The sequence below is a fragment of the Cyanistes caeruleus genome, chromosome 3, assembly GCF_971803275.1.
Source record: "Cyanistes caeruleus chromosome 3, bCyaCae1.hap1.1, whole genome shotgun sequence".
Taxonomy (NCBI): Eukaryota; Metazoa; Chordata; class Aves; order Passeriformes; family Paridae; genus Cyanistes; species Cyanistes caeruleus.
The window spans coordinates 100,981,809-100,994,874 of NC_141703.1; positions in this window are offsets into that span (position 1 = coordinate 100,981,809).

A 13,066-nucleotide genomic window follows, 5' to 3' on the forward strand; every position below is an offset into this window, starting at 1 on the left:
CTTGATCCCTGTTTTGGGTAACCCTGGGTAGTGTGAGTAACTTTAATCATACAGGCTCCATATAGAATAAGAGGAAAAGAAAAAGGATATTTTTCCTCTTGTGTACATGTTGCAATGCTCTTCAACAGTTACTAACTGGAAACATTCTGTTTAGAGCACAGGTTTTGCACCACAGCCTTCTGAGACAGGAGAATTAGTAGATTTCTTCCAAATAGACTAATAAACTCTAATAGCTCAGAGGAAAAATGCTTAAAGATGTACCTAAAATCTAAATTTATAAGTCTTTTGAATCATCTGTATGTGGGTCATGTTCATGACAGTCATCTCTATATATTTAAATACTGCTGACATGAGTAAAGTGACTCAAAGATCTATGCATGATAACTATGATAAACTATGATTTTAGTTCAGTTTTGTAGTGGAATAGGGATTGAATTTCCTTGTGTGAATTATTACATTAATTTTAGGTAGCTGCATTTGTAAAAACAAACTGAGCTGCAGCTCTGCCTTCAGTCCTTTTGTTGCTGAAGAGCCACAAAGCTGAAACATAATAAAAAATGTGAACCAGATTTTCTTAAATATTATTTTTTAACCAGCAGCACTGTTTCCTGAGTGCATCTTCACACTTTTGTGGGACTCTTTTCCCACCTCATAACACTCCCATTATCCTAATTAGTTGTACCTAAATCTTGGCTAATCAGGAACTGTATAGTTATTTAGAAAGTTCTTTTTTTTACCTTAAGGAACACAGCTTTCAATGAGTGGTTAAACTCAACATTACCAAGTACAAAGAAATCTAAATGACATACATTTTAGTATTTATGAAAAACTTCTTGTGAACACCTACTGCAGTTTTCTTCAGGACACAATCCATTCTTTCCTTGAAGTTCCTAGAGATTTTGTTTCTCATTCTTTGGTTAATACATTTTTGGTACAAAATGGAGATTAATGAGGAAGGACAGTAAATATGTTTCAATCGAGACTAGTTCACTATCCAAGGAATTAATTTTCTCTGTGTGAGATGCTAGTTTTGAGTCTCTCACCTGATCATTTTAAATAAGAAATTGTATCAAATTCTCTTAGATCACAGTGAGCACTAGACAGACTAGAAAATATATAGTTTTAAGTAGATGAAGAAAACACAAATCAAGTAAAAAAATACAGCTATGCAATGTAGCCTGTCAGTAACAGAAGCATGTCAAGGAATGCAGGAATTAATGTTAGCTGGATCAATTACTCATGCAGCTAATTCTTTTAAAAACAAGAAACTTTTTAAAATAAGACTTTAAAAATTAATGATGCTTCCAAATTGACAGCAACATGGAGAATTCTAAAGACAAGTGGCGTAATTTAAAAGATATGTCAAACAGGAGTGACTGCTAAAAAAGAAAGGAAGAAAACAGATCTATAATAGCTACCATTTAGATATGGTGGAGAAAAACAAGACTGAAATGCATGTCTCATTAACTCAGTCTGCCTCAAATCCCAATGAGAAGACAATAGAGATGTTACCTTGCAGAAATAAATTAACTCATTTCTGTAATTATTTAGCTCTTTTTTATGCAGAGGAATACAAGGGAAGGTGAACACAGAGAAACTGAAGTACAAGTATGGCATTCCAAGCAAAATAATGTAAAGATTAGTAGTATTCTGAACATGCCATGGTACCTAAAGTTACTATTGATTAAATAATCCAGCACAACCTGATCATTAAAGTTTAGGATAAAAAGCTCACTGGAAAGCAAAATACAATTGAAAACAGTATTACCTATCTCAACCTATTGTGATAGTATTTGAAGATGACTGTCATGGTCTGAAGACATGAACATGAAGAATTCAGCAGTCCTTTGCTATTAGTAGTAGTAATAAAAATAAACAACTAAATATTAACAAGCACAACTAAGCTGTATTGGTTCAGAATCTGTCCCCTTAAGCAGGAGAGTTCCATCAGCTTCAGATTCATTACCTTTAACTAAGTTGCTAAGGTAAAATGCTGTTTATTCTCCTAGAAGGCACAGAATCCAAATACCTTTCCCTAAATTTTTCAGTCATATATTTTCACTTGGGTGCCCTTCATTTGCAGATATAAGTGACCTACCATGGTTTCTGGTGACCAGCTATATCCGTAATTGTTTCTTTTGGTGCCATAGCTCTGTATGCTTATTCTAGAAAACCTGCTTCTGAAGTGTGAACTGTTAGTTCATTCAAATGCCTAACTTGCAGCACAATGTCATCAATGCCTTTAAAGCTTCTACATACAAAACAGACTTTTGAAAACCAAACAATAAACCACAGCAATTCAACCTGGTCTAGAATAAGTACCTTGGAGCAAAGCTAAATTAAATGAGTGTCAGTAAGATGGTAGAATAGGTAAACATATTTCAGTTAAAGATTGGGGGGGGGTATTATCTTAAACTTTTTTATTGAGTCCCTTTAATACTTCTACTTGCTAAAAAGTAAGTCATTAATGTTGTTCTATTATCTCTGCTGAGGACCAAGCAAGTTTTTCTGATTTCTTACTTTTCAAATCTAGTAGGTTAGTTTTGGCAATTTAGGTAGGCAGTAATGGAGATGAAACCCACATCAAAGTATGCATATAGTTTAGGATATGAAAGACAATGAGTGGGCTGAAGTCTATTTCTTATTTCACCTCTTGGGCTGTAACTTCTCAAAAGTTTGTAGGAAACCTGTTGGAAACCTGGACACAGAGAATTTCGTGCTTTCTGTGCTGACAGGCACAGATGCAGAAGAGAACACTGTGTTTGACCTGAGGCCATGGAAAAGGCTTCCAAAATAATAGACAGAACTGAAACTGGGAGTGTGTAGTTTAAACAGAAATGTGTTTTATCACTTGGTGGAAAATTTGGACTTTAAGGTTTTAGAATGCAGTAGTATCTATGCAAAAAGATGGAGGGTTTAGGGCATTAACCTCCCTTGTTCTTTCACCTTCTTCTTCATGGATTTTACTAATATTGTGTGATTGGATAGAAAAATCCGCAATACAGAACATGGGTGTTTGGTTATTGGGTTTTAAGTAAAAATAAATTAGTTGGCATTTTATAATTGGGTATAAAACTTAACTTAAAAACTTAAAAAGCCTTGGAAAGAGATACCTGAGGCTCCATTTTCTAGACTGTTAGCTTAGCATGTAGACAAACTCACTGCCTGTGAACATGAAATATAGATAAGAAAAAATAAACAACTGAGTCCAAATATGAAAACCGCTTCTCTCCCGCTCATTAATCCTAACCTTGAGGAAAGAACCCAGACACTTTCCACAGAAGCCCAGCTGCTAGACAGCTAACAAAAGAAATATAATTTTTATTTTTTTGAGACATGTATTATTTCTGTATTGTGTTGCTGATATTGTTAACATTACAGCAAAATTGGAGTGAAACTCATCAGGAAGAACTCTCATCAGGATGGAGTTAAAGCTCCATCCCCTTCCAGACTGCTCATGGAATTTACCTGAAGCAATCACTGAATAAGTTTCATAAACATACCATCAGGTCCTAAGTTCACAATCTAAGATATATTTGCAGTCGATATAGGGTAGAGTTCAATCCTTCTTAAATTAAGCAGCTGAAAGAAATTAGGCATATGTGAGATTAGCTCAGTGGGTTAGAGTGTGGTGTTAATAATGCCAAGTTTGTGGGTTCAACCCACAAATAAGCCTTTCACTTTAGGGTTGGACTTGATGAGCCTTGTGGGTCCCATCCAACTCAGAGTATTCTCTGAGTTATTCTCATATGAGAATATGAGAATATGAGAGTATTCTGTGATATTATTTTGGAGAGTCATTTATTCCCATTGCCTCTAATAGGAAAGTAAATACAACAAGCAGTACACACCTATGCAGGAAAGACCTAGAATTATCATAAATGCAGTAACAGTAGAGCTATAGAAAATTTAAATGAGTGCTGTGGAGGTGATCTATCCAAACCTAGATTAGATCAGCTGTAGCATTGTCTAGTGAACCTTGACAGCATCCATGGATGGAGGCTCCTCACCTCTGCATAATCAGTTCCACTATTAAAAATCTTTTCTGATGCCTAGTCTAAATTTACCAAGTCATAATGTCTGACTATGTTCTCTTGCCACTGCCACTTTGCCACTTTGCTATGGGTTTCATTTGCTTTTTTTTTTTTTTTTTTGTATTATAAAACTGTTCTAACCTTTATGTACACAAGGTCATTTTTCCAAAGATAATACAAATGTAAGTCATACTGAGGTATCTCCCTTTAAGTTACCAACAAAGATCTATTTTACGAAGTATTTGTTTTTTCAGACAAAAAAATATTTTGAAATTACAGACAATTTCTAAACCTGGGTAATTCAGTTACCAAATCCACACTGATACATTTTTGTAAAACTTAATGGGGCAGATCCTTCAAAGGCTAGATGGAACAAGTATGCTATTTGACAGGATCTTCATTCTGAAAATATTGTTCCTTGCTAGTTACATGAAAAATTCTACTTTTTTCTTTATTGTAACTCTGCTATGGTTTTCCAGGGTGAAGTAATAATATACAGTAAATGTTTTAATATGGAGGTGTATATCATAGAAATTTAACCAAGTTACACATTTGACTGGATGTATGAAGGAAAATATTTGGAAAAACACTAATAAGTCTATTTTCAAGCCATGAATCTATCCCTTAGAGGTTTCTTAGCGTATAAAGAATAAGAACTAGATACAGCTCTAGGTATTTTCTCCCTTTCATTCTGGACCAGGCTTTTCAGTACAATAGCATATATTTGTTGCCTGTATGGAAAAACACTTCATTATGGTAGGGTTTTGTAGGCAGGTCTGCATAGACCTCTTTTTCCTCAGGCTGCATGAAATACTGCTATTCAACATCCATAATTCAAATGTTTTTTTGAAATATCAATATAAAACACAAAGAAGAATATAAGTGTGTATTTTTTACAAAGTGGAGAAGTCAAACATCACAATATGAACTATGATTAAATTTATGATTTAAATCATGCAGGAAAAAATGGGAAGTGATGTAAAACAAATCCCAAGGAAATAACCCATGAAAGCTCATGCTAATTCTGGTCTGGTTTTGTCCAGGTCCTAGAGTCAGTAATTTACTGCTATCCATGGTTGTAAACTGAAACTGGGGCTTGTCTAACCCCTCTACTTGAACTTTAGCTTGTTGTTAATGGTGAATTTCTTTTGTCCTACAGTTTAAATAGATACACAACGAAGTCTAAACTTGAGCTATAGAATGTTTAACATCAAGAGAAATTATTCAGTTCATTTTAAAAAATAGCTCAAGGGTCATGGAAATAAACTTCTCAAATATTCACTAACAATATTGTGTCAAATACGTGAGTTGGTCAGTGGTATGTCCCCCTTATGCACGTCTGTTATTAGTACAGATTATGATACAATTTATCTAAAAGAATCACAGAATCTTGTGCAACAGACTGTTTTTTAGTACCCTGGAGCATTGGGTGTGGATGGTAAGGCGATGATACCTCCCAAAAGCACCTCCAGAGGAGACAGCATCTGGGCAGGCTGCAATCACACAAACACAGACACAGACAGACACACACTCACACCCTCTCAGACACACCATGGATAGCAGTCACTAACGGAGAGGCAGGAAGGGTCTCTGCACGGAGTTCCAGTGGGGTTTAGTCCAACCACACATCGAAGCAGTCCAGGAACAAAGACAAGGAGTAATGGAGGGTCCAGGAATATATACAGGATTGAGGGGGAGGATCCAAGGGTCAGGGTCAAATAGAAACAGGGGAAAGTGGTGCAGAGGTGGGGACAGGGAGAGGGAGAGCCAATGGGATTACAGGGGCGGAGGATTGCACCAAACTGGGGCCAATGGGGAAACAGGGAAGGGAGAACTTTCTAGGGAAGGGAGAACTTTCTAGGGAAGGGAGAACTTTCTAGGGAAGGGACATACAAGGTAAAAAGAGGACGGACAGCCAACAGGCTAACCGGGTATAGCAACTGGGGTACAACAAAATGGAGGTGCAAAGCACTATGGGAAAAGCCTTTCTTGTTAACTTTAAAATGGGGGGAAACCTTACACCCTGGTGGCCTCCTTCCACACCATGATAGCTTTTGGCTCCAGAGCCTCCACAGTACCCAACACACTACAGAATCATAGGATGGCCTGGTTTGAAGGGACCTTAAAGATCATCCAGTTCCAACCCCCCTGCCATGGGCAGGGGCACCTTCCACTAGACCAGATTGCTTAAAGCTCTATCCTGCCTGGTTTTGAACATTTCCAGGGATGGAGCATCTGCATTTTTAATTTCTTTCCTGATTGTGCTAAATTATAGTAATTGAAAAAGCTTATTAAATGTCTCTGTCCTCACCTAAAAAGTTAAAAATATACTTGGAAACCATAACTATCAGAAAATGTGTCATTGGCAAGCTATGTCAATCCTAATGCCATGGCATTCTATGCTATCATCACACAGCATTTGCCTGGGATACACTATATGATAATACTTCTTTCCTTTTATTTTGCTTTTGTTTTACTCAGGAGAAGATAAGAAAGCCAGTATTGGCACTCCTGCTAAAAAATTTTACTTTCTTCAGTTTAAAAAAAAAAAAAGAAAAAAAAGTGCTTTCTGGTATTTTTTCATGTGTGTAGGTATAAGTATATACTGGTATATTTTTCAAAATGCCAATGAAGAGCAATAGACATAAATGTTCCATTTGAAGGAAGCAGTGTTCTAGCAAAGGTGGGGAGTGGATAATATCTCGGCTATATCTAAGCACCGGAATGGCCAAAACACTCAAGCTAAAAGAGAAGAGGAAGAAACATTTGCCAAACTGGAACATAATCATTCTCCATTTGAGCTAATGAGAAGTAACATGCAAAATGTGTAGGCTTCAGAAGAGCTCTCTAGTTTCACTTCTGCTCCAGCTGCACAGCTGTGTCCATCTTTTTTTGAAGTGGAAACACAGGCATAAATGCAGTATTTTCCCCCTAAGAACTTTTGCTTCTGTCCAATAATTAGGGACCGTAGGCTGTAGTTGCATCTAGATTCAGTATTCAGATTCTAATTTATATGACCTTTTCTATACCACAAATGAACAAACCCATAGGACAACATGGTTCAAAAATTGTACAAAATGTCTTAGGAAAGATTTCTAAGTAACAATTCTTCAGTTTTTCAAGGCCTGCAGAGTGGAAAGCAACTAATTTCCTTAGGTATTAATTATCTCCCTTCTTAATTGAAGATATAGCAGTGAACTCAATTTAAGTGTTTACATTTTTTCTTGACTGTTCTTAGGCATCTAACACTCACCAGAGTTACACGTCAAATAGTTGAAAAATTAAAAAGGCTTTATTCATGTAAATTTTCCAGGAGAGAACAGTCCAGATTCTCATCAATTCTCCCCCCAGACTTCTGGCACAATATCCACAGTAATCTCTTCCTTTTTGATCTTCATCACATTCAGACTCAAAAACTACAATCCAAAGATCAAACTTCTGCCATCCCATTCTTCAAAGTATGTACCTCTCCCTTTTCCTCTAAACAGACTTGAACTATGTGTTGTAAGATATAATGTGTTTAGAAATAATGTGACCACAGGTTCAGCAAATGCTCCATTACATATGGAACATAAATAAAGAACTCTGAAGTTTAGTCAATGGTTCACATATGTGGTTGGCTTGTAAAAAGAAAACAAAAATCTGCATACCACAGGATATAGCAGTGCTTGAAGAGTTAAAAGCCTGCTGACATATTATTATTATTTCAGTTTGAAAATCTCCATGAAAGCTACCGTAAGATTAGAAAGTATTTTATAATACAGTGTCATTAAACCATTAAAAATGCATTCTATAGGGGTAAGAGGAACAAAGTTGCTCTAAAGAAAGTGTAAAAACTTTGATTTTCCAGGAGAAGGGCATCAGGAGTTGTCTCCTGGAGTTGTGCTAGGAGAACGAAACAGCAGGAAAGCCACCCATGCCAGAGAAGCTGCTGTTGATTCAGTTTTAAAGGCACGAAGAAGACCAGATCAAACGGATTAAATAGAAGGCACCTAACAGTTTTTCAAATGCCATGCCTCTATTGGCCTTTATGGCATGATAGATACCTCCAGGGCTTTTTTTTCCCCACTGGAATTCTTAAAATATGGTGTATTTTTAAGTGTTGGAGCACTCATTAAAAAAAAAAAAAAAAAAGTTCTCAAGCCACAAAACCAGAAAGTAGAGTCAGTGGCAAAAACTGAAGAAATTTATCTGACATCTTTCTTAATGTCGAGGAGGGGAGTGATGTAAATTAAAGGAGCTAAATTCTAATGTATATATACATATTTAGTATATAATTTATATACTAAATATAGTATAGTGTACTATAGTGTGCCAGACTAACTTTTTGCCCACGCTGGCTGTAGTATATGAAAACAAGTCTCTTAAGTTGAGAGCAAAATAAATCTGTTTATTGCAGAGTTAGGATAGTACTTACACACTCAGTGTGGGAATCTCTGATCAGTACTTCACACACAAGCCTGTTGCAGGCCTGTAATAAACCCCTCACTCTGACACTTTGCTAGTTTCAAGGTTTGCAGGCTTCAAAGAAACAGGATGCCTTTGCTGTTCTCAGTGTGCAGTATAAGTTCTTCCATGCTTCCCAGGAATTTTCTGTAGAGTCAGGCTTTCCTGTTTCCTTACAAATGGCGACAACTTTTAGCCCACTTCTCAGGCTTAATCAAGCTAATGCCAATGATATAAAGATACATGAAGCCAGCTCTACATGCAAATATATATGTAATGAAATGTGCACAACACATTTGTGCATTTTTGCAGATCTGCTGCTGCTATTTTTCCCTCAGAGCTGAGTCCTGCATGAGCATTTTATGCACATTTTAAACAGAAAATATAACTTGCAGAAATATTAAAATTTGGTGGCATTCTTTACAGGGGAACACATCTATTTTAAGCCTCACTTCAGTGATTTGGTTTCAGAAATCATTAATTGAAACCATGCAGAAATAAATTGGAGCTTTAACTAGCTATTAGGTGAAAATCCTGAAGGAAGGAACTTCTGATATAGAGCTGATTCTTAGAAATGCATATTTCAAATAGGGAGCTTTCACACAATAATATTCTGTAAGAATAAAATAAATTAAATTACCTACACAGTGCCTGGAGTGAATTGCTGGCTATCCCTACCCAGACTGCACCAGGTGTGGCCTCCCTCAGGCTATGAGTAGCCTTAAGTGGAGGTGAAGCAGGGCTGCTCAGCTCAGTGGCAGCAAGTCTGCTTTCCAAGGCATGCTGCGATATGCACTGAGGGTCAGGGTAAAGCCCAAGGAAGGGTCTTTTGTATAGGTTTCCAAAGAAGCTTAATCTACAAAAGGGTCAAGGAGCAAATGACAAGTAAATATGGTGTACAGCAACTTATATACAGGGGAGAATCAAGGGGCAGGTACAAATTATAAACCAATAGGGGAGACTTAGGGGAGGAGTACAAGGCAGGGTTCACAATGCATGGACCTTTGGGGAAGCATGGGGAAAGGGAAGAGTTTACATAATCCAATGGGGTGTCAAACCTTGGGAGATTGGCAGGGAAGGTTCGGGAACAAAGGGCTGGGTTTACAAGATTGATAGGGAAGGTACTGGAAAAAAGGGTTGAGATACAATAATTGTATAGGGGAGGAGGCTACAACTTGGAATACACCAACAAAGCGGGGAGAAAACAGAACAAACCATGTATATAAAGAACTTCAAACTTACTGAAAGAAAACACGTCACAACAAATGACAACACAGTTGTTGTAGATTTACTGCTGATGCTGTGTGAATAATGCATATGTCAATGCACCCATTCCACTTATTTGCTTACTTTTAGATTAGCTATTAATAATGATTAAATAGAATTTTATTGAACAAAAACAATTCGGAGAAAGTAATACCAATGTATTATGTCATTGATTAATCGCTTGGTAGTTCCTAGAATATTGTATGTGTCAAATATCCAGTATCTGTGCTGAAAGTAAATCATGATTGCCTTTATTGCCTCAGGAATCTGCCTCTGGAAATAGACTACATAAGCAATTCCTGGGAATAGAAGGTTGTCTACTTTATACCCTTCAGAAATGGCTTGTTTCAATGGCAAGCTTGCCTAAAGAGCCATAAACAAACAAACAAAAAGAGCATATATTCAAATACATAAGTGGAATATATACTCATAACAAATGTAACTGTATGGAAAAGCCAATTTGATCAAGGTTTCTGCATCAAGCAGTACCAGCACGATACTGGCACTTGCTTTCAGTCTGACTTTTGGCAATAATTTCAGAAACAGAGAAAAATTAATATTCTTATTGTTTGTGGTCAGTCACATAGGGGAACAGAAGAAAACAAAGTGTGTTATTAACCACCCCTGTAACTTGCAGCAATCGAAAGCAACAGCATTTAAATGTGCAGAAAAGGGAATACAACAAATGTGAAGAATTCTTGCATTGATGACAGAGCTACCTGAAGTATGATTGCGAAGTGTTTGTTTTTAGTAAACACTTGCAGGCCTTAGTCTTACAAACAAGTATATAATTTTCCACTTCAGTGTCAGGCTTGACCGGCTTTCTTACAAAGAATAATATGAGTGGGTGTTGCAAGGGTGTTGGAAACTGAAAAATAGAAATTTCTGCAGGTGCTGAACAGTTCAATCTACAGCCTTAGAAAGAGACTGGATTGATTTAGTGATGATGGTACACAGACATTGGGTAGAGAAATTATAAACTTAAGTCTCTATAGTTGAATATACCTAGAGTAAGAATAAGTAAGAATATACCTAGAGTAGGTAAGAAATTATATTAAGTAAAATAGTTTGAAGTTTAAGCTGCAATATTATGAGTTATAGAGTAAGTTAGAGATCCAGAAACTGTAACAGAGATGTGTATGAGTACGTAACCCGTCAGCTTAGTGGCTAAGAGAGAGACGCAGTGCAGCAAAATTAAGTAAAGGTGATAGGTTAATAAGTGAAAACAAGCTTTGTGTCAACTGCCTATTGGGCTAGAATGTTATATATTGCTGTGCAAGGAAGAAACTCATGAGTTCTTAGAGCTATGGCTGGTTTATTGCTGCTTTAAAAGCTCACACCTTGAGACTGATATCTTACCTGGCTACTTGAGCAATAAATCATTTCAAAGCAAAGTGGTCCCATCCCTCGTTTTACATATCGACAACAGGGCTGGATTAAAAACAGATCATGTGTGCAGATAGCTAGTGATCTACCCATGTAGTGTTGACAAGTAGTGTTGTTTCATTATTTTCTTTCTACCTCTTTTATCTGTGTTTAAAATGAAATTCAAACCTGAAGTACCATCGGGATAAGAATTCTCTTTGCAAATAAAAATGTGTTTCTTTTAACAATTTAATTAACAAATTTTGTATAGTGGCTGATGTTGCAGTGTCCTTACTTTAGAACATGGATAAAAGTGGAAACATCTTCCTTTTGCTGTATATCTTTTATGCAAATTCTTCCTAAATGCCAGGAACAAATCTCTAAGATTGGCCCTTGTTGTATGTTCGATAGAAACATTAGGAAGGTTTTAACTGTTGGAGTCTGGAATACAGAGTGTGTGCCCTTGTTTCTGATACTTAGTTGTGAGATCTAGAAAAACATTGAATTTCACATGGTATGAAATTCATGAACATGTTTTCATGGTGATACATGAAAACAAATGTTAAAGTTAGATAGAAAAAGCTAAAAGTGTAAGTGTATAGATTAGGAAGTTTTTTAAATCACAAAAAAGTTAGTTTAGAGAACAGGAGACAAGATGGAGGATTTAGGGTGTTGTCCCTTGTCCCTTCTTCTTTCTTCTTCATGTTCTTCTCCTAGAGGTTTTTGGGTAATAGTAAGTGATTGGATAGAAAATGCTGCAGTGCATCACAGAGGTGATGGGTCATTGGGTCATTAAGAAAAATAATATACGTGTCTATTGTTAATTGGGTAAAAATAGGTATAAAGATAAAAGAACCGCGTAGTTCGGGGCCATTTTGTGCATCAGACACAAAGTGTGCCACAAGGCCTTGTTTGTTCCATCAGAAGAAAGAAATGTGCCAAATTGCAAAGACTGACCTTGTAACCAGCCTGGAGAGATCTGTCAAGTTTTGTGATCACCTGTTAATAAACACGAGAAACAAGATTCTAACGAGCTCGGGAGTTTTCTTCGAATCATAAGGACTGAGATAAGTGGAACTCCCCATGAGGGAGGATCCCAGAGGAATTCAGCCCAAAGGAGGCTGAGAGACTAAGGAAAAGTTATATCCACAGAGAATTCAGCCCAAAGGAGGCTGAGAGACTAGAGAAAAGTTGTATCCACAGAGAATTCAGCCCAAAGGAGACAAGGAGAGAGATATTACATTAACCTAAAACTACTGTACAGGTAGAAGAAATGTTGAAGTGTTGTACTGTGTTGTTAATTTTGCTCCCCATTGTGTTACGTTAATGGTTTGTTCTCTCCCCTCTGTTTTCTTTTTAGTTTAACCCAAGTTGTACCTGCCTACCCCAGTTGTCAATCCACCCTTGTACCTGCCCCTTGTTCTTGAATGTTCCCTGCTCCTCCCCTCGGGGCCCTTGTCTGTCACTCAGCTACTCCTCCCAGCTTCTAGAAAGCTCGGGGAGGGTTGTCAAGTGATAGGGCAGAGACAGAGGAAGTCCTTCCCTGAACCTTCTTTATTGGTTCTTCCCATTGTCCCTCTGATCTTTTCACTCTCCCCCCCTCCCCTTGTTTCCCATTGGTTTGCTGTCTTTCCCCTCCCCTTGTTCCTCCCATATGCTTAAGTTGTTGTCATCCCTGTTTTGGGGGCTGTCCTGGAGCAGCCCCCCTGAAGTTGGAGGTCTGTGTAGGGACTAAATAAACCTTGGATTTTGCCTTTCACGAGAGCCTGCCTCCTGCCTCCTCCACTGTTGCTGCAGTCTCTTCCGGTGAGCCACTCCTTTGATTCCCAGGATTCGGAGGGGTGTTCCCCCACTGGTCGACGGTGTCAAGCTAGCCCAGGTGGATGGAGTGGTAACTCCAAAAGGGATGCCGTGACATTGGAGGATGAGATAAACAACATCAATATCTTTAGATT